We start from the raw sequence: 22,601 nt of genomic DNA on the forward strand, positions 1-22,601 counted from the left end.
TACATTGGAAACGTTTGGTTTAGCTGTTATAAAAGTTTGGTTTTTTAGTGCTGAAAATGCATTTTCAGCTCGCACTGTACACATTTGCTATGTGAGGCATTATCTCATAAGGGAAATACTGGACAATCAAATTAATGACTTCCCAGGCTTCAGGATGCCTTTTTACACTATATAAAGGTGGAAATTTACATTGGAAAGTTTGGTTTAGCTGTTATAAAAGTTTGGTTTTTTAGTGCTGTAAATGCATTTTCAGCTCGCGCTGTATACATTTGCCTATGAGAGGCATTATCTCATAAAGGAAATATTGGACAATCGAATTAATGACTGCCCAGGCTTCAGGATGTCTTTTTACACTATATAAAGGTGGAAATTTACATTGGAAACGTTTGGTTTAGCTGTTATAAAAGTTTGGTTTTTTAGTGCTGAAAATGCATTTTCAGCTCGCACTGTACACATTTGCTATGTGAGGCATTATCTCATAAGGGAAATACTGGACAATCAAATTAATGACTTCCCAGGCTTCAGGATGCCTTTTTACACTCTATAAATGTGGAAATTTACATTGGAAACGTTTGGTTTAGCTGTTAATGAAGTTTAGTTTTTTTAGTGCTGAAAATTCATTGTCTGCTGGCGCTGTACACTTTTTCTAAGTGTTGCAATATCTCATGAAGGAAATACTGGACAATCAAATTAATGACTTTCCAGGCTTCAGGGTGCCTTTCTACACTATATAAAGGTGGAAATTTACATTGGAAACGTTTGGTTTAGCTGTTATAAAAGTTTGGTTTTTTTAGTGCTGTAAATGCATTTTCAGCTCGCGCTGTACACATTTGCTATGAGAGGCATTATCTCATAAGGGAAATATTGGACAATCAAATTAATGACTTCCCAGGCTTCAGGATGTCTTTTTACACTATATAAAGGTGGAAATTTACATTGGAAACGTTTGGTTTAGCTGTTATAAAAGTTTGGTTTTTTAGTGCTGAAAATGCATTTTCAGCTCGCACTGTACACATTTGCTATGTGAGGCATTATCTCATAAGGGAAATACTGGACAATCAAATTAATGACTTCCCAGGCTTCAGGATGCCTTTTTACACTCTATAAATGTGGAAATTTACATTGGAAACGTTTGGTTTAGCTGTTAATGAAGTTTCGTTTTTTTAGTGCTGAAAATTCATTGTCTGCTGGCGCTGTACACTTTTTCTAAGTGTTGCAATATCTCATGAAGGAAATACTGGACAATCAAATTAATGACTTTCCAGGCTTCAGGATGCCTTTCTACACTATATAAAGGTGGAAATTTACATTGGAAACGTTTGGTTTAGCTGTTATAAAAGTTTGGTTTTTTAGTGCTGTAAATGCATTTTCAGCTCGCGCTGTACACATTTGCTATGAGAGGCATTATCTCATAAGGGAAATATTGGACAATCAAATTAATGACTGCCCAGGCTTCAGGATGTCTTTTTACACTATATAAAGGTGGAAATTTACATTGGAAACGTTTAGTTTAGCTGTTAATGAAGTTTCGTTTTTTTAGTGCTGGAAATTCATTGTCTGCTGGCGCTGTACACTTTTTCTAAGTGTTGCAATATCTCATGAAGGAAATACTGGACAATCAAATTAAAGACTTTCCAGGCTTCAGGATGCCTTTTTACACTATATAAAGGTGGAAATTTACATTGGAAACGTTTGGTTTAGCTGTTATAAAAGTTTGGTTTTTTAGTGCTGTAAATGCATTTTCAGCTCGCGCTGTACACATTTGCTATGAGAGGCATTATCTCATAAGGGAAATATTGGACAATCAAATTAATGACTGCCCAGGCTTCAGGATGTCTTTTTACACTATATAAAGGTGGAAATTTACATTGGAAACATTTAGTTTAGCTGTTAATGAAGTTTCGTTTTTTTAGTGCTGAAAATTCATTGTCTGCTGGCGCTGTACACTTTTTCTAAGTGTTGCAATATCTCATGAAGGAAATACTGGACAATCAAATTAATGACTTTCCAGGCTTCAGGATGCCTTTCTACACTATATAAAGGTGGAAATTTACATTGGAAACGTTTGGTTTAGCTGTTATAAAAGTTTGTTTTTTTAGTGCTGTAAATGCATTTTCAGCTCGCGCTGTACACATTTGCTATGAGAGGCATTATCTCATAAGGGAAATATTGGACAATCAAATTAATGACTGCCCAGGCTTCAGGATGTCTTTATACACTATATAAAGGTGGAAATTTACATTGGAAACGTATGGTTTAGCTGTTATAAAAGTTTGGTTTTTTAGTGCTGTAAATGCATTTTCAGCTCGCGCTGTACACATTTGCTATGAGAGGCATTATCTCATAAGGGAAATATTGGACAATCAAATTAATGGCTGCCCGGGCTTCAGGATGTCTTTTTACACTATATAAAGGTGGAAATTTACATTGGAAACGTTTAGTTTAGCTGTTAATGAAGTTTCGTTTTTTTAGTGCTGAAAATTCATTGTCTGCTGGCGCTGTACACTTTTTCTAAATGTTGCAATATCTCATGAAGGAAATACTGGACAATCAAATTAATGACTTTCCAGGCTTCAGGATGCCTTTCTACACTATATAAAGGTGGAAATTTACATTGGAAACGTTTGGTTTAGCTTTTATAAAAGTTTGGTTTTTTAGTGCTGTAAATGCATTTTCAGCTCGCGCTGTACACATTTGCTATGAGAGGCATTATCTCATAAGGGAAATATTGGACAATCAAATTAATGACTGCCCAGGCTTCAGGATGTCTTTTTACACTATATAAAGGAGGAAATTTACATTGGAAACGTTTGGTTTAGGTGTTATAAAAGTTTGGTTTTTTAGTGCTGAAAATGCATTTTCAGCTCGCGCTGTACACATTTGCTATGAGAGGCATTATCTCATAAAGGAAATATTGGACAATCGAATTAATGACTGCCCAGGCTTCAGGATGTCTTTTTACACTATATAAAGGTGGAAATTTACATTGGAAACGTTTGGTTTAGCTGTTATAAAAGTTTGGTTTTTTAGTGCTGAAAATGCATTTTCAGCTCGCACTGTACACATTTGCTATGTGAGGCATTATCTCATAAGGGAAATACTGGACAATCAAATTAATGACTTCCCAGGCTTCAGGATGCCTTTTTACACTATATAAAGGTGGAAATTTACATTGGAAAGTTTGGTTTAGCTGTTATAAAAGTTTGGTTTTTTAGTGCTGTAAATGCATTTTCAGCTCGCGCTGTATACATTTGCCTATGAGAGGCATTATCTCATAAAGGAAATATTGGACAATCGAATTAATGACTGCCCAGGCTTCAGGATGTCTTTTTACACTATATAAAGGTGGAAATTTACATTGGAAACGTTTGGTTTAGCTGTTATAAAAGTTTGGTTTTTTAGTGCTGAAAATGCATTTTCAGCTCGCACTGTACACATTTGCTATGTGAGGCATTATCTCATAAGGGAAATACTGGACAATCAAATTAATGACTTCCCAGGCTTCAGGATGCCTTTTTACACTCTATAAATGTGGAAATTTACATTGGAAACGTTTGGTTTAGCTGTTAATGAAGTTTCGTTTTTTTAGTGCTGAAAATTCATTGTCTGCTGGCGCTGTACACTTTTTCTAAGTGTTGCAATATCTCATGAAGGAAATACTGGACAATCAAATTAATGACTTTCCAGGCTTCAGGATGCCTTTCTACACTATATAAAGGTGGAAATTTACATTGGAAACGTTTGGTTTAGCTGTTATAAAAGTTTGGTTTTTTAGTGCTGTAAATGCATTTTCAGCTCGCGCTGTACACATTTGCTATGAGAGGCATTATCTCATAAGGGAAATATTGGACAATCAAATTAATGACTGCCCAGGCTTCAGGATGTCTTTTTACACTATATAAAGGTGGAAATTTACATTGGAAACGTTTAGTTTAGCTGTTAATGAAGTTTCGTTTTTTTAGTGCTGGAAATTCATTGTCTGCTGGCGCTGTACACTTTTTCTAAGTGTTGCAATATCTCATGAAGGAAATACTGGACAATCAAATTAAAGACTTTCCAGGCTTCAGGATGCCTTTTTACACTATATAAAGGTGGAAATTTACATTGGAAACGTTTGGTTTAGCTGTTATAAAAGTTTGGTTTTTTAGTGCTGTAAATGCATTTTCAGCTCGCGCTGTACACATTTGCTATGAGAGGCATTATCTCATAAGGGAAATATTGGACAATCAAATTAATGACTGCCCAGGCTTCAGGATGTCTTTTTACACTATATAAAGGTGGAAATTTACATTGGAAACATTTAGTTTAGCTGTTAATGAAGTTTCGTTTTTTTAGTGCTGAAAATTCATTGTCTGCTGGCGCTGTACACTTTTTCTAAGTGTTGCAATATCTCATGAAGGAAATACTGGACAATCAAATTAATGACTTTCCAGGCTTCAGGATGCCTTTCTACACTATATAAAGGTGGAAATTTACATTGGAAACGTTTGGTTTAGCTGTTATAAAAGTTTGTTTTTTTAGTGCTGTAAATGCATTTTCAGCTCGCGCTGTACACATTTGCTATGAGAGGCATTATCTCATAAGGGAAATATTGGACAATCAAATTAATGACTGCCCAGGCTTCAGGATGTCTTTTTACACTATATAAAGGTGGAAATTTACATTGGAAACGTTTGGTTTAGCTGTTATAAAAGTTTGGTTTTTTAGTGCTGTAAATGCATTTTCAGCTCGCGCTGTACACATTTTCTATGAGAGGCATTATCTCATAAGGGAAATATTGGACAATCAAATTAATGGCTGCCCGGGCTTCAGGATGTCTTTTTACACTATATAAAGGTGGAAATTTACATTGGAAACGTTTAGTTTAGCTGTTAATGAAGTTTCGTTTTTTTAGTGCTGAAAATTCATTGTCTGCTGGCGCTGTACACTTTTTCTAAATGTTGCAATATCTCATGAAGGAAATACTGGACAATCAAATTAATGACTTTCCAGGCTTCAGGATGCCTTTCTACACTATATAAAGGTGGAAATTTACATTGGAAACGTTTGGTTTAGCTTTTATAAAAGTTTGGTTTTTTAGTGCTGTAAATGCATTTTCAGCTCGCGCTGTACACATTTGCTATGAGAGGCATTATCTCATAAGGGAAATATTGGACAATCAAATTAATGACTGCCCAGGCTTCAGGATGTCTTTTTACACTATATAAAGGAGGAAATTTACATTGGAAACGTTTGGTTTAGGTGTTATAAAAGTTTGGTTTTTTAGTGCTGAAAATGCATTTTCAGCTCGCGCTGTACACATTTGCTATGAGAGGCATTATCTCATAAAGGAAATATTGGACAATCGAATTAATGACTGCCCAGGCTTCAGGATGTCTTTTTACACTATATAAAGGTGGAAATTTACATTGGAAACGTTTGGTTTAGCTGTTATAAAAGTTTGTTTTTTTAGTGCTGAAAATGCATTTTCAGCTCGCACTGTACACATTTGCTATGTGAGGCATTATCTCATAAGGGAAATACTGGACAATCAAATTAATGACTTCCCAGGCTTCAGGATGCCTTTTTACACTATATAAAGGTGGAAATTTACATTGGAAAGTTTGGTTTAGCTGTTATAAAAGTTTGGTTTTTTAGTGCTGTAAATGCATTTTCAGCTCGCGCTGTATACATTTGCCTATGAGAGGCATTATCTCATAAAGGAAATATTGGACAATCGAATTAATGACTGCCCAGGCTTCAGGATGTCTTTTTACACTATATAAAGGTGGAAATTTACATTGGAAACGTTTGGTTTAGCTGTTATAAAAGTTTGGTTTTTTAGTGCTGAAAATGCATTTTCAGCTCGCACTGTACACATTTGCTATGTGAGGCATTATCTCATAAGGGAAATACTGGACAATCAAATTAATGACTTCCCAGGCTTCAGGATGCCTTTTTACACTCTATAAATGTGGAAATTTACATTGGAAACGTTTGGTTTAGCTTTTATAAAAGTTTGGTTTTTTAGTGCTGTAAATGCATTTTCAGCTCGCGCTGTACACATTTGCTATGAGAGGCATTATCTCATAAGGGAAATATTGGACAATCAAATTAATGACTGCCCAGGCTTCAGGATGTCTTTTTACACTAATAAAGGAGGAAATTTACATTGGAAACGTTTGGTTTAGGTGTTATAAAAGTTTGGTTTTTTAGTGCTGAAAATGCATTTTCAGCTCGCGCTGTACACATTTGCTATGAGAGGCATTATCTCATAAAGGAAATATTGGACAATCGAATTAATGACTGCCCAGGCTTCAGGATGTCTTTTTACACTATATAAAGGTGGAAATTTACATTGGAAACGTTTGGTTTAGCTGTTATAAAAGTTTGGTTTTTTAGTGCTGAAAATGCATTTTCAGCTCGCACTGTACACATTTGCTATGTGAGGCATTATCTCATAAGGGAAATACTGGACAATCAAATTAATGACTTCCCAGGCTTCAGGATGCCTTTTTACACTATATAAAGGTGGAAATTTACATTGGAAAGTTTGGTTTAGCTGTTATAAAAGTTTGGTTTTTTAGTGCTGTAAATGCATTTTCAGCTCGCGCTGTATACATTTGCCTATGAGAGGCATTATCTCATAAAGGAAATATTGGACAATCGAATTAATGACTGCCCAGGCTTCAGGATGTCTTTTTACACTATATAAAGGTGGAAATTTACATTGGAAACGTTTGGTTTAGCTGTTATAAAAGTTTGGTTTTTTAGTGCTGAAAATGCATTTTCAGCTCGCACTGTACACATTTGCTATGTGAGGCATTATCTCATAAGGGAAATACTGGACAATCAAATTAATGACTTCCCAGGCTTCAGGATGCCTTTTTACACTCTATAAATGTGGAAATTTACATTGGAAACGTTTGGTTTAGCTGTTAATGAAGTTTCGTTTTTTTAGTGCTGAAAATTCATTGTCTGCTGGCGCTGTACACTTTTTCTAAGTGTTGCAATATCTCATGAAGGAAATACTGGACAATCAAATTAATGACTTTCCAGGCTTCAGGATGCCTTTCTACACTATATAAAGGTGGAAATTTACATTGGAAACGTTTGGTTTAGCTGTTATAAAAGTTTGGTTTTTTAGTGCTGTAAATGCATTTTCAGCTCGCGCTGTACACATTTGCTATGAGAGGCATTATCTCATAAGGGAAATATTGGACAATCAAATTAATGACTGCCCAGGCTTCAGGATGTCTTTTTACACTATATAAAGGTGGAAATTTACATTGGAAACGTTTAGTTTAGCTGTTAATGAAGTTTCGTTTTTTTAGTGCTGGAAATTCATTGTCTGCTGGCGCTGTACACTTTTTCTAAGTGTTGCAATATCTCATGAAGGAAATACTGGACAATCAAATTAAAGACTTTCCAGGCTTCAGGATGCCTTTTTACACTATATAAAGGTGGAAATTTACATTGGAAACGTTTGGTTTAGCTGTTATAAAAGTTTGGTTTTTTAGTGCTGTAAATGCATTTTCAGCTCGCGCTGTACACATTTGCTATGAGAGGCATTATCTCATAAGGGAAATATTGGACAATCAAATTAATGACTGCCCAGGCTTCAGGATGTCTTTTTACACTATATAAAGGTGGAAATTTACATTGGAAACATTTAGTTTAGCTGTTAATGAAGTTTCGTTTTTTTAGTGCTGAAAATTCATTGTCTGCTGGCGCTGTACACTTTTTCTAAGTGTTGCAATATCTCATGAAGGAAATACTGGACAATCAAATTAATGACTTTCCAGGCATCAGGATGCCTTTCTACACTATATAAAGGTGGAAATTTACATTGGAAACGTTTGGTTTAGCTGTTATAAAAGTTTGTTTTTTTAGTGCTGTAAATGCATTTTCAGCTCGCGCTGTACACATTTGCTATGAGAGGCATTATCTCATAAGGGAAATATTGGACAATCAAATTAATGACTGCCCAGGCTTCAGGATGTCTTTTTACACTATATAAAGGTGGAAATTTACATTGGAAACGTTTGGTTTAGCTGTTATAAAAGTTTGGTTTTTTAGTGCTGTAAATGCATTTTCAGCTCGCGCTGTACACATTTGCTATGAGAGGCATTATCTCATAAGGGAAATATTGGACAATCAAATTAATGGCTGCCCGGGCTTCAGGATGTCTTTTTACACTATATAAAGGTGGAAATTTACATTGGAAACGTTTAGTTTAGCTGTTAATGAAGTTTCGTTTTTTTAGTGCTGAAAATTCATTGTCTGCTGGCGCTGTACACTTTTTCTAAATGTTGCAATATCTCATGAAGGAAATACTGGACAATCAAATTAATGACTTTCCAGGCTTCAGGATGCCTTTCTACACTATATAAAGGTGGAAATTTACATTGGAAACGTTTGGTTTAGCTTTTATAAAAGTTTGGTTTTTTAGTGCTGTAAATGCATTTTCAGCTCGCGCTGTACACATTTGCTATGAGAGGCATTATCTCATAAGGGAAATATTGGACAATCAAATTAATGACTGCCCAGGCTTCAGGATGTCTTTTTACACTATATAAAGGAGGAAATTTACATTGGAAACGTTTGGTTTAGGTGTTATAAAAGTTTGGTTTTTTAGTGCTGAAAATGCATTTTCAGCTCGCGCTGTACACATTTGCTATGAGAGGCATTATCTCATAAAGGAAATATTGGACAATCGAATTAATGACTGCCCAGGCTTCAGGATGTCTTTTTACACTATATAAAGGTGGAAATTTACATTGGAAACGTTTGGTTTAGCTGTTATAAAAGTTTGTTTTTTTAGTGCTGAAAATGCATTTTCAGCTCGCACTGTACACATTTGCTATGTGAGGCATTATCTCATAAGGGAAATACTGGACAATCAAATTAATGACTTCCCAGGCTTCAGGATGCCTTTTTACACTATATAAAGGTGGAAATTTACATTGGAAAGTTTGGTTTAGCTGTTATAAAAGTTTGGTTTTTTAGTGCTGTAAATGCATTTTCAGCTCGCGCTGTATACATTTGCCTATGAGAGGCATTATCTCATAAAGGAAATATTGGACAATCGAATTAATGACTGCCCAGGCTTCAGGATGTCTTTTTACACTATATAAAGGTGGAAATTTACATTGGAAACGTTTGGTTTAGCTGTTATAAAAGTTTGGTTTTTTAGTGCTGAAAATGCATTTTCAGCTCGCACTGTACACATTTGCTATGTGAGGCATTATCTCATAAGGGAAATACTGGACAATCAAATTAATGACTTCCCAGGCTTCAGGATGCCTTTTTACACTCTATAAATGTGGAAATCTACATTGGAAACGTTTGGTTTAGCTGTTAATGAAGTTTAGTTTTTTTAGTGCTGAAAATTCATTGTCTGCTGGCGCTGTACACTTTTTCTAAGTGTTGCAATATCTCATGAAGGAAATACTGGACAATCAAATTAATGACTTTCCAGGCTTCAGGGTGCCTTTCTACACTATATAAAGGTGGAAATTTACATTGGAAACGTTTGGTTTAGCTGTTATAAAAGTTTGGTTTTTTTAGTGCTGTAAATGCATTTTCAGCTCGCGCTGTACACATTTGCTATGAGAGGCATTATCTCATAAGGGAAATATTGGACAATCAAATTAATGACTGCCCAGGCTTCAGGATGTCTTTTTACACTATATAAAGGTGGAAATTTACATTGGAAACGTTTGGTTTAGCTGTTATAAAAGTTTGGTTTTTTAGTGCTGTAAATGCATTTTCAGCTCGCGCTGTACACATTTGCTATGAGAGGCATTATCTCATAAGGGAAATATTGGACAATCAAATAAATGGCTGCCCAGGCTTCAGGATGTCTTTTTACTCTATATAAAGGTGGAAATTTACATTGGAAACGTTTAGTTTAGCTGTTAATGAAGTTTCGTTTTTTTAGTGCTGAAAATTCATTGTCTGCTGGCGCTGTACACTTTTTCTAAGTGTTGCAATATCTCATGAAGGAAATACTGGACAATCAAATCAATGACTTTCCAGGCTTCAGGATGCCTTTCTACACTATATAAAGGTGGAAATTTACATTGGAAACGTTTGGTTTAGCTGTTATAAAAGTTTGGTTTTTTAGTGCTGTAAATGCATTTTCAGCTCGAACTGTACACATTTGCTATGTGAGGCATTATCTCATAAGGGAAATACTGGACAATCAAATTAATGACTTCCCAGGCTTCAGGATGCCTTTTTACACTCTATAAATGTGGAAATTTACATTGGAAACGTTTGGTTTAGCTGTTAATGAAGTTTCGTTTTTTTAGTGCTGAAAATTCATTGTCTGCTGGCGCTGTACACCTTTTCTAAGTGTTGCAATATCTCATGAAGGAAATACTGGACAATCAAATTAATGACTTTCCAGGCTTCAGGATGCCTTTCTACACTATATAAAGGTGGAAATTTACATTGGAAACGTTTGGTTTAGCTGTTATAAAAGTTTGGGTTTTTAGTGCTGTAAATGCATTTTCAGCTCGCGCTGTACACATTTGCTATGAGAGGCATTATCTCATAAGGGAAATATTGGACAATCAAATTAATGACTGCCCAGGCTTCAGGATGTAATTTTACACTATATAAAGGTGGAAATTTACATTGGAAACGTTTAGTTTAGCTGTTATAAAAGTTTGTTTTTTTAGTGCTGTAAATGCATTTTCAGCTCGCGCTGTACACATTTGCTATGTGAGGCATTATCTCATAAGGGAAATACTGGACAATCAAATTAATGACTGCCCAGGCTTCAGGATGTCTTTTTACACTATATAAAGGTGGAAATTTACATTGGAAACGTTTGGTTTAGCTGTTATAAAAGTTTGGTTTTTTAGTGCTGAAAATGCATTTTCAGCTCGCACTGTACACATTTGCTATGTGAGGCATTATCTCATAAGGGAAATACTGGACAATCAAATTAATGACTTCCCAGGCTTCAGGATGCCTTTTTACACTCTCTAAATGTGGAAATTTACATTGGAAACGTTTGGTTTAGCTGTTAATGAAGTTTCGTTTTTTTAGTGCTGAAAATTCATTGTCTGCTGGCGCTGTACACTTTTTCTAAGTGTTGCAATATCTCATGAAGGAAATACTGGACAATCAAATTAATGACTTTCCAGGCTTCAGGATGCCTTTCTACACTATATAAAGGTGGAAATTTACATTGGAAACGTTTAGTTTAGCTGTTATAAAAGTTTGGTTTTTTAGTGCTGTAAATGCATTTTCAGCTCGCGCTGTACACATTTGCTATGAGAGGCATTATCTCATAAGGGAAATATTGGACAATCAAATTAATGACTGCCCAGGCTTCAGGATGTCTTTTTACACAATATAAAGGTGGAAATTTACATTGGAAACGTTTAGTTTAGCTGTTAATGAAGTTTCGTTTTTTTAGTGCTGGAAATTCATTGTCTGCTGGCGCTGTACACTTTTTCTAAGTGTTGCAATATCTCATGAAGGAAATACTGGACAATCAAATTAATGACTTTCCAGGCTTCAGGATGCCTTTCTACACTATATAAAGGTGGAAATTTACATTGGAAACGTTTGGTTTAGCTGTTATAAAAGTTTGGTTTTTTAGTGCTGTAAATGCATTTTCAGCTCGCGCTGTACACATTTGCTATGAGAGGCATTATCTCATAAGGGAAATATTGGACAATCAAATTAATGACTGCCCAGGCTTCAGGATGTCTTTTTACACTATATAAAGGTGGAAATTTACATTGGAAACGTTTAGTTTAGCTGTTAATGAAGTTTCGGTTTTTTAGTGCTGAAAATTCATTGTCTGCTGGCGCTGTACACTTTTTCTAAGTGTTGCAATATCTCATGAAGGAAATACTGGACAATCAAATTAATCACTTTCCAGGCTTCAGGATGCCTTTCTACACTATATAAAGGTGGAAATTTACATTGGAAACGTTTGGTTTAGCTGTTATAAAAGTTTGGTTTTTTAGTGCTGTAAATGCATTTTCAGCTCGCGCTGTACACATTTGCTATGTGAGGCATTATCTCATAAGGGAAATACTGGACAATCAAATTAATGACTTCCCAGGCTTCAGGATGCCTTTTTACACTCTATAAATGTGGAAATTTACATTGGAAACGTTTGGTTTAGCTGTTAATGAAGTTTCGTTTTTTTAGTGCTGAAAATTCATTGTCTGCTGGCGCTGTACACTTTTTCTAAGTTTTGCAATATCTCATGTAGGAAATACTGGACAATCAAATTAATGACTTTCCAGGCTTCAGGATGCCTTTCTACACTATATAAAGGTGGAAATTTACATTGGAAACGTTTGGTTTAGCTGTTATAAAAGTTTGTTTTTTTAGTGCTGTAAATGCATTTTCAGCTCGCGCTCTACACATTTGCTATGTGAGGCATTATCTCATAAGGGAAATACTGGACAATCAAATTAATGACTGCCCAGGCTTCAGGATGTCTTTTTACACTATATAAAGGTGGAAATTTACATTGGAAACGTTTGGTTTAGCTGTTATAAAAGTTTGGTTTTTTTAGTGCTGAAAATTCATTGTCTGCTGGCGCTGTACACTTTTTCTAAGTGTTGCAATATCTCATGAAGGAAATACTGGACAATCAAATTAATGACTTTCCAGGCTCCAGGATGCCTTTCTACACTATATAAAGGTGGAAATTTACATTGGAAACGTTTGGTTTAGCTGTTATAAAAGTTTGGTTTTTTAGTGCTGTAAATGCATTTTCAGCTCGCGCTGTACACATTTGCTATGAGAGGCATTATCTCATAAGGGAAATACTGGACAATCAAATTAATGACTGCCCAGGCTTCAGGATGTCTTTTTACACTATATAAAGGTGGAAATTTACATTGGAAACGTTTGGTTTAGCTGTTATAAAAGTTTGGTTTTTTTAGTGCTGAAAATTCATTGTCTGCTGGCGCTGTACACTTTTTCTAAGTGTTGCAATATCTCATGAAGGAAATACTGGACAATCAAATTAATGACTTTCCAGGCTCCAGGATGCCTTTCTACACTATATAAAGGTGGAAATTTACATTGGAAACGTTTGGTTTAGCTGTTATAAAAGTTTGGTTTTTTAGTGCTGTAAATGCATTTTCAGCTCGCGCTGTACACATTTGCTATGAGAGGCATTATCTCATAAGGGAAATATTGGACAATCAAATTAATGACTGCCCAGGCTTCAGGATGTCTTTTTACACTATATAAAGGTGGAAATTTACATTGGAAACGTTTAGTTTAGCTGTTAATGAAGTTTCGTTTTTTTAGTGCTGAAAATTCATTGTCTACTGGCGCTGTACACTTTTTCTAAGTGTTGCAATATCTCATGAAGGAAATACTGGACAATCAAATTAATGACTTTCCAGGCTTCAGGATGCCTTTCTACACTATATAAAGGTGGAAATTTACATTGGAAACGTTTAGTTTAGCTGTTATAAAAGTTTGGTTTTTTAGTGCTGTAAATGCATTTTCAGCTCGCGCTGTACACATTTGCTATGAGAGGCATTATCTCATAAGGGAAATATTGGACAATCAAATTAATGACTGCCCAGGCTTCAGGATGTCTTTTTACACAATATAAAGGTGGAAATTTACATTGGAAACGTTTAGTTTAGCTGTTAATGAAGTTTCGTTTTTTTAGTGCTGGAAATTCATTGTCTGCTGGCGCTGTACACTTTTTCTAAGTGTTGCAATATCTCATGAAGGAAATACTGGACAATCAAATTAATGACTTTCCAGGCTTCAGGATGCCTTTCTACACTATATAAAGGTGGAAATTTACATTGGAAACGTTTGGTTTAGCTGTTATAAAAGTTTGGTTTTTTAGTGCTGTAAATGCATTTTCAGCTCGCGCTGTACACATTTGCTATGAGAGGCATTATCTCATAAGGGAAATATTGGACAATCAAATTAATGACTGCCCAGGCTTCAGGATGTCTTTTTACACTATATAAAGGTGGAAATTTACATTGGAAACGTTTAGTTTAGCTGTTAATGAAGTTTCGGTTTTTTAGTGCTGAAAATTCATTGTCTGCTGGCGCTGTACACTTTTTCTAAGTGTTGCAATATCTCATGAAGGAAATACTGGACAATCAAATTAATCACTTTCCAGGCTTCAGGATGCCTTTCTACACTATATAAAGGTGGAAATTTACATTGGAAACGTTTGGTTTAGCTGTTATAAAAGTTTGGTTTTTTAGTGCTGTAAATGCATTTTCAGCTCGCGCTGTACACATTTGCTATGTGAGGCATTATCTCATAAGGGAAATACTGGACAATCAAATTAATGACTTCCCAGGCTTCAGGATGCCTTTTTACACTCTATAAATGTGGAAATTTACATTGGAAACGTTTGGTTTAGCTGTTAATGAAGTTTCGTTTTTTTAGTGCTGAAAATTCATTGTCTGCTGGCGCTGTACACTTTTTCTAAGTTTTGCAATATCTCATGTAGGAAATACTGGACAATCAAATTAATGACTTTCCAGGCTTCAGGATGCCTTTCTACACTATATAAAGGTGGAAATTTACATTGGAAACGTTTGGTTTAGCTGTTATAAAAGTTTGTTTTTTTAGTGCTGTAAATGCATTTTCAGCTCGCGCTGTACACATTTGCTATGTGAGGCATTATCTCATAAGGGAAATACTGGACAATCAAATTAATGACTGCCCAGGCTTCAGGATGTCTTTTTACACTATATAAAGGTGGAAATTTACATTGGAAACGTTTGGTTTAGCTGTTATAAAAGTTTGGTTTTTTTAGTGCTGAAAATTCATTGTCTGCTGGCGCTGTACACTTTTTCTAAGTGTTGCAATATCTCATGAAGGAAATACTGGACAATCAAATTAATGACTTTCCAGGCTCCAGGATGCCTTTCTACACTATATAAAGGTGGAAATTTACATTGGAAACGTTTGGTTTAGCTGTTATAAAAGTTTGGTTTTTTAGTGCTGTAAATGCATTTTCAGCTCGCGCTGTACACATTTGCTATGAGAGGCATTATCTCATAAGGGAAATATTGGACAATCAAATTAATGACTGCCCAGGCTTCAGGATGTCTTTTTACACTATATAAAGGTGGAAATTTACATTGGAAACGTTTAGTTTAGCTGTTAATGAAGTTTCGTTTTTTTAGTGCTGAAAATTCATTGTCTACTGGCGCTGTACACTTTTTCTAAGTGTTGCAATATCTCATGAAGGAAATACTGGACAATCAAATTAATGACTTTCCAGGCTTCAGGATGCCTTTCTACACTATATAAAGGTGGAAATTTACATTGGAAACGTTTGGTTTAGCTGTTATAAAAGTTTGGTTTTTTAGTGCTGTAAATGCATTTTCAGCTCGCGCTGTACACATTTGCTATGAGAGGCATTATCTCATAAGGGAAATATTGGACAATCAAATTAATGACTGCCCAGGCTTCAGGATGTCTTTTTACACTATATAAAGGTGGAAATTTACATTGGAAACGTTTGGTTTAGCTGTTATAAAAGTTTGGTTTTTTAGTGCTGAAAATGCATTTTCAGCTTGCACTGTACACATTTGCTATGTGAGGCATTATCTCATAAGGGAAATACTGGACAATCAAATTAATGACTTCCCAGGCTTCAGGATGCATTTTTACACTCTATAAATGTGGAAATTTACATTGGAAACGTTTGGTTTAGCTGTTAATGAAGTTTCGTTTTTTTAGTGCTGAAAATTCATTGTCTGCTGGCGCTGTACACCTTTTCTAAGTGTTGCAATATCTCATGAAGGAAATACTGGACAATCAAATTAATGACTTTCCAGGCTTCAGGATGCCTTTCTACACTATATAAAGGTGGAAATTTACATTGGAAACGTTTGGTTTAGCTGTTATAAAAGTTTGGGTTTTTAGTGCTGTAAATGCATTTTCAGCTCGCGCTGTACACATTTGCTATGAGAGGCATTATCTCATAAGGGAAATATTGGACAATCAAATTAATGACTGCCCAGGCTTCAGGATGTCTTTTTACACTATATAAAGGTGGAAATTTACATTGGAAACGTTTAGTTTAGCTGTTATAAAAGTTTGTTTTTTTAGTGCTGTAAATGCATTTTCAGCTCGCGCTGTACACATTTGCTATGAGAGGCATTATCTCATAAGGGAAATATTGGACAATCAAATTAATGACTGCCCAGGCTTCAGGATGTCTTTTTACACTATATAAAGGTGGAAATTTACATTGGAAACGTTTAGTTTAGCTGTTATAAAAGTTTGTTTTTTTAGTGCTGAAAATGCATTTTCAGCTCGCACTGTACACATTTGCTATGTGAGGCATTATCTCATAAGGGAAATACTGGACAATCAAATTAATGACTTCCCAGGCTTCAGGATGCCTTTTTACACTCTATAAATGTGGAAATTTACATTGGAAACGTTTGGTTTAGCTGTTAATGAAGTTTCGTTTTTTTAGTGCTGAAAATTCATTGTCTGCTGGCGCTGTACACTTTTTCTAAGTGTTGCAATATCTCATGAATGAAATACTGGACAATAAAATTAATGACTTTCCAGGCTTCAGGATGCCTTTCTACACTATATAAAGGTGGAAATTTACATTGGAAACGTTTGGTTTAGCTGTTATAAAAGTTTGTTTTTTTAGTGCTGTAAATGCATTTTCAGCTCGCGCTGTACACATTTGCTATGTGAGGCATTATCTCATAAGGGAAATACTGGACAATCAAATTAATGACTTCCCAGGCTTCAGGATGCCTTTTTACACTCTATAAATGTGGAAATTTACATTGGAAACGTTTGGTTTAGCTGTTAATGAAGTTTCGTTTTTTTAGTGCTGAAAATTCATTGTCTGCTGGCGCTGTACACTTTTTCTAAGTTTTGCAATATCTCATGTAGGAAATACTGGACAATCAAATTAATGACTTTCCAGGCTTCAGGATGCCTTTCTACACTATATAAAGGTGGAAATTTACATTGGAAACGTTTGGTTTAGCTGTTATAAAAGTTTGTTTTTTTAGTGCTGTAAATGCATTTTCAGCTCGCGCTGTACACATTTGCTATGTGAGGCATTATCTCATAAGGGAAATACTGGACAATCAAATTAATGACTGCCCAGGCTTCAGGATGTCTTTTTACACTATATAAAGGTGGAAATTTACATTGGAAACGTTTGGTTTAGCTGTTATAAAAGTTTGGTTTTTTTAGTGCTGAAAATTCATTGTCTGCTGGCGCTGTACACTTTTTCTAAGTGTTGCAATATCTCATGAAGGAAATACTGGACAATCAAATTAATGACTTTCCAGGCTCCAGGATGCCTTTCTACACTATATAAAGGTGGAAATTTACATTGGAAACGTTTGGTTTAGCTGTTATAAAAGTTTGGTTTTTTAGTGCTGTAAATGCATTTTCAGCTCGCGCTGTACACATTTGCTATGAGAGGCATTATCTCATAAGGGAAATATTGGACAATCAAATTAATGACTGCCCAGGCTTCAGGATGTCTTTTTACACTATATAAAGGTGGAAATTTACATTGGAAACGTTTAGTTTAGCTGTTAATGAAGTTTCGTTTTTTTAGTGCTGAAAATTCATTGTCTACTGGCGCTGTACACTTTTTCTAAGTGTTGCAATATCTCATGAAGGAAATACTGGACAATCAAATTAATGACTTTCCAGGCTTCAGGATGCCTTTCTACACTATATAAAGGTGGAAATTTACATTGGAAACGTTTGGTTTAGCTGTTATAAAAGTTTGGTTTTTTAGTGCTGTAAATGCATTTTCAGCTCGCGCTGTACACATTTGCTATGAGAGGCATTATCTCATAAGGGAAATATTGGACAATCAAATTAATGACTGCCCAGGCTTCAGGATGTCTTTTTACACTATATAAAGGTGGAAATTTACATTGGAAACGTTTGGTTTAGCTGTTATAAAAGTTTGGTTTTTTAGTGCTGAAAATGCATTTTCAGCTTGCACTGTACACATTTGCTATGTGAGGCATTATCTCATAAGGGAAATACTGGACAATCAAATTAATGACTTCCCAGGCTTCAGGATGCATTTTTACACTCTATAAATGTGGAAATTTACATTGGAAACGTTTGGTTTAGCTGTTAATGAAGTTTCGTTTTTTTAGTGCTGAAAATTCATTGTCTGCTGGCGCTGTACACCTTTTCTAAGTGTTGCAATATCTCATGAAGGAAATACTGGACAATCAAATTAATGACTTTCCAGGCTTCAGGATGCCTTTCTACACTATATAAAGGTGGAAATTTACATTGGAAACGTTTGGTTTAGCTGTTATAAAAGTTTGGGTTTTTAGTGCTGTAAATGCATTTTCAGCTCGCGCTGTACACATTTGCTATGAGAGGCATTATCTCATAAGGGAAATATTGGACAATCAAATTAATGACTGCCCAGGCTTCAGGATGTCTTTTTACACTATATAAAGGTGGAAATTTACATTGGAAACGTTTAGTTTAGCTGTTATAAAAGTTTGTTTTTTTAGTGCTGTAAATGCATTTTCAGCTCGCGCTGTACACATTTGCTATGAGAGGCATTATCTCATAAGGGAAATATTGGTCAATCAAATTAATGACTGCCCAGGCTTCAGGATGTCTTTTTACACTATATAAAGGTGGAAATTTACATTGGAAACGTTTAGTTTAGCTGTTATAAAAGTTTGTTTTTTTAGTGCTGAAAATGCATTTTCAGCTCGCACTGTACACATTTGCTATGTGAGGCATTATCTCATAAGGGAAATACTGGACAATCAAATTAATGACTTCCCAGGCTTCAGGATGCCTTTTTACACTCTATAAATGTGGAAATTTACATTGGAAACGTTTGGTTTAGCTGTTAATGAAGTTTCGTTTTTTTAGTGCTGAAAATTCATTGTCTGCTGGCGCTGTACACTTTTTCTAAGTGTTGCAATATCTCATGAATGAAATACTGGACAATAAAATTAATGACTTTCCAGGCTTCAGGATGCCTTTCTACACTATATAAAGGTGGAAATTTACATTGGAAACGTTTGGTTTAGCTGTTATAAAAGTTTGGTTTTTTAGTGCTGTAAATGCATTTTCAGCTCGCGCTGTACACATTTGCTATGAGAGGCATTATCTCATAAGGGAAATATTGGACAATCAAATTAATGACTGCCCAGGCTTCAGGATGTCTTTTTACACTATATAAAGGTGGAAATTTACATTGGAAACGTTTAGTTTAGCTGTTATAAAAGTTTGTTTTTTTAGTGCTGTAAATGCATTTTCAGCTCGCGCTGTACACATTTGCTATGTGAGGCATTATCTCATAAGGGAAATACTGGACAATCAAATTAATGACTGCCCAGGCTTCAGGATGTCTTTTTACACTATATAAAGGTGGAAATTTACATTGGAAACGTTTGGTTTAGCTGTTATAAAAGTTTGGTTTTTTAGTGCTGAAAATGCATTTTCAGCTCGCACTGTACACATTTGCTATGTGAGGCATTATCTCATAAGGGAAATACTGGACAATCAAATTAATGACTTCCCAGGTTTCAGGATGCCTTTTTACACTCTATAAATGTGGAAATTTACATTGGAAACGTTTGGTTTAGCTGTTAATGAAGTTTCGTTTTTTTAGTGCTGAAAATTCATTGTCTGCTGGCGCTGTACACTTTTTCTAAGTGTTGCAATATCTCATGAAGGAAATACTGGACAATCAAATTAATGACTTTCCAGGCTTCAGGATGCCTTTCTACACTATATAAAGGTGGAAATTTACATTGGAAACGTTTGGTTTAGCTGTTATAAAAGTTTGGTTTTTTAGTGCTGTAAATGCATTTTCAGCTCGCGCTGTACACATTTGCTATGAGAGGCATTATCTCATAAGGGAAATATTGGACAATCAAATTAATGACTGCCCAGGCTTCAGGATGTCTTTTTACACTATATAAAGGTGGAAATTTACATTGGAAACGTTTAGTTTAGCTGTTATAAAAGTTTGTTTTTTTAGTGCTGTAAATGCATTTTCAGCTCGCGCTGTACACATTTGCTATGAGAGGCATTATCTCATAAGGGAAATATTGGACAATCAAATTAATGACTGCCCAGGCTTCAGGATGTCTTTTTACACTATATAAGGTGGAAATTTACATTGGAAACGTTTAGTTTAGCTGTTATAAAAGTTTGTTTTTTTAGTGCTGAAAATGCATTTTCAGCTCGCACTGTACACATTTGCTATGTGAGGCATTATCTCAGAAGGGAAATACTGGACAATCAAATTAATGACTTCCCAGGCTTCAGGATGCCTTTTTACACTCTATAAATGTGGAAATTTACATTGGAAACGTTTGGTTTAGCTGTTAATGAAGTTTCGTTTTTTTAGTGCTGAAAATTCATTGTCTGCTGGCGCTGTACACTTTTTCTAAGTGTTGCAATATCTCATGAAGGAAATACTGGACAATCAAATTAATGACTTTCCAGGCTTCAGGATGCCTTTCTACACTATATAAAGGTGGAAATTTACATTGGAAACGTTTGGTTTAGCTGTTATAAAAGTTTGGTTTTTTAGTGCTGTAAATGCATTTTCAGCTCGCGCTGTACACATTTGCTATGAGAGGCATTATCTCATAAGGGAAATATTGGACAATCAAATTAATGACTGCCCAGGCTTCAGAATGTCTTTTTACACTATATAAAGGTGGAAATTTACATTGGAAACGTTTAGTTTAGCTGTTAATGAAGTTTCGTTTTTTTAGTGCTGAAAATTCATTGTCTGCTGGCGCTGTACACTTTTTCTAAGTGTTGCAATATCTCATGAAGGAAATACTGGACAATCAAATTAATGACTTTCCAGGCTTCAGGATGCCTTTCTACACTATATAAAGGTAGAAATTTACATTGGAAACGTTTGGTTTAGCTGTTATAAAAGTTTGGTTTTTTAGTGCTGTAAATGCATTTTCAGCTCGCGCTGTACACATTTGCTATGAGAGGCATTATCTCATAAGGGAAATATTGGACAATCAAATTAATGACTGCGCAGGCTTCAGGATGTCTTTTTACACTATATAAAGGTGGAAATTTACATTGGAAACGTTTGGTTTAGCTGTTATAAAAGTTTGTTTTTTTAGTGCTGTAAATGCATTTTCAGCTCGCGCTGTACACATTTGCTATGAGAGGCATTATCTCATAAGGGAAATATTGGACAATCAAATTAATGGCTGCCCGGGCTTCAGGATGTCTTTTTACACTATATAAAGGTGGAAATTTACATTGGAAACGTTTAGTTTAGCTGTTAATGAAGTTTCGTTTTTTTAGTGCTGAAAATTCATTGTCTGCTGGCGCTGTACACTTTTTCTAAATGTTGCAATATCTCATGAAGGAAATACTGGACAATCAAATTAATGACTTTCCAGGCTTCAGGATGCCTTTCTACACTATATAAAGGTGGAAATTTACATTGGAAACGTTTGGTTTAGCTGTTATAAAAGTTTGGTTTTTTTAGTGCTGTAAATGCATTTTCAGCTCGCGCTGTACACATTTGCTATGAGAGGCATTATCTCATAAGGGAAATATTGGACAATCAAATTAATGACTGCCCAGGCTTCAGGATGTCTTTTTACACTATATAAAGGTGGAAATTTACATTGGAAACGTTTGGTTTAGGTGTTATATAAGTTTGTTTTTTTAGTGCTGAAAATGCATTTTCAGCTCGCACTGTACACATTTGCTATGTGAGGCATTATCTCATAAGGGAAATACTGGACAATCAAATTAATGACTTCCCAGGCTTCAGGATGCCTTTTTACACTCTATAAATGTGGAAATTTACATTGGAAACGTTTGGTTTAGCTGTTAATGAAGTTTCGTTTTTTTAGTGCTGAAAATTCATTGTCTGCTGGCGCTGTACACTTTTTCTAAGTGTTGCAATATCTCATGAAGGAAATACTGGACAATCAAATTAATGACTTTCCAGGCTTCAGGATGCCTTTCTACACTATATAAAGGTGGAAATTTACATTGGAAACGTTTGGTTTAGCTGTTATAAAAGTTTGGTTTTTTAGTGCTGTAAATGCATTTTCAGCTCGCGCTGTACACATTTGCTATGAGAGGCATTATCTCATAAGGGAAATATTGGACAATCAAATTAATGACTGCCCAGGCTTCAGGATGTCTTTTTACACTATATAAAGGTGGAAATTTACATTGGAAACGTTTGGTTTAGCTGTTATAAAAGTTTGTTTTTTTAGTGCTGTAAATGCATTTTCAGCTCGCACTGTACACATTTGCTATGAGAGGCATTATCTCATAAGGGAAATATTGGACAATCAAATTAATGACTGCCCAGGCTTCAGGATGTCTTTTTACACTATATAAAGGTGGAAATTTACATTGGAAACGTTTACTTTAGCTGTTAATGAAGTTTCGTTTATTTAGTGCTGAAAATTCATTGTCTGCTGGCGCTGTACACTTTTTCTAAGTGTTGCAATATCTCATGAAGGAAATACTGGACAATCAAATTAATGACTTTCCAGGCTTCAGGATGCCTTTCTACACTATATAAAGGTGGAAATTTACATTGGAAACGTTTGGTTTAGCTGTTATAAAAGTTTGTTTTTTTAGTGCTG

Source organism: Idiotropiscis lumnitzeri, unplaced genomic scaffold (assembly GCF_059441095.1).
Source record: "Idiotropiscis lumnitzeri isolate Australia: NSW breed Sydney's pygmy pipehorse unplaced genomic scaffold, RoL_Ilum_1.0 HiC_scaffold_64, whole genome shotgun sequence".
NCBI classification, from domain to species: Eukaryota; Metazoa; Chordata; class Actinopteri; order Syngnathiformes; family Syngnathidae; genus Idiotropiscis; species Idiotropiscis lumnitzeri.